The following is a 499-nucleotide window of genomic DNA, read 5'->3' as shown; positions in this document are numbered from 1 at the left end:
TAAGGTACTAGTTTGTTGCCACGGGTCTCCCATTCTCCTTTTAGTTGATGGATGACCAGGGCTGAGTCCCCGAAGACCTCTAGAATTTTAACCTTTCTTTCTACTACTGCCTACAAACCTAGGGCGCATGCCTCATATTCGGCTATATTGTTGGTCCAATCAAAGCATAACCTGGCAGTAATAGGAGTGAAGTCGCCTTATGGAGATACGAGCACGACCCCTTTGCCGTGTCCGAGTGCATTGGATGCCCCGTCGAATACTAACGTCCACACACCATCTTTTGTTGGTCCTCCCAAGGATAGACTCATGATACCCTCATCTGGGAACTCTTGGTTCATTGGTTCGGTCTTCTCTATGGGTTGGCTAGCAAGATAATCTGCAAGGGCACTACCTTTGATTGCTTTCCGTGTCACATATACTATATCATATTCCGACAATAAGACCTGCCATCGAGCGATCCTTCCTGTTAATATTGGTTTCTCAAAGATATACTTCACAG

The sequence above is a fragment of the Lupinus angustifolius genome, chromosome LG07 (assembly GCF_001865875.1).
Source record: "Lupinus angustifolius cultivar Tanjil chromosome LG07, LupAngTanjil_v1.0, whole genome shotgun sequence".
In the NCBI taxonomy this organism is placed as follows: domain Eukaryota; kingdom Viridiplantae; phylum Streptophyta; class Magnoliopsida; order Fabales; family Fabaceae; genus Lupinus; species Lupinus angustifolius.
The sequence above is the reverse complement of the archived record's forward strand: the minus strand, read 5'-3'. Positions refer to the sequence as shown.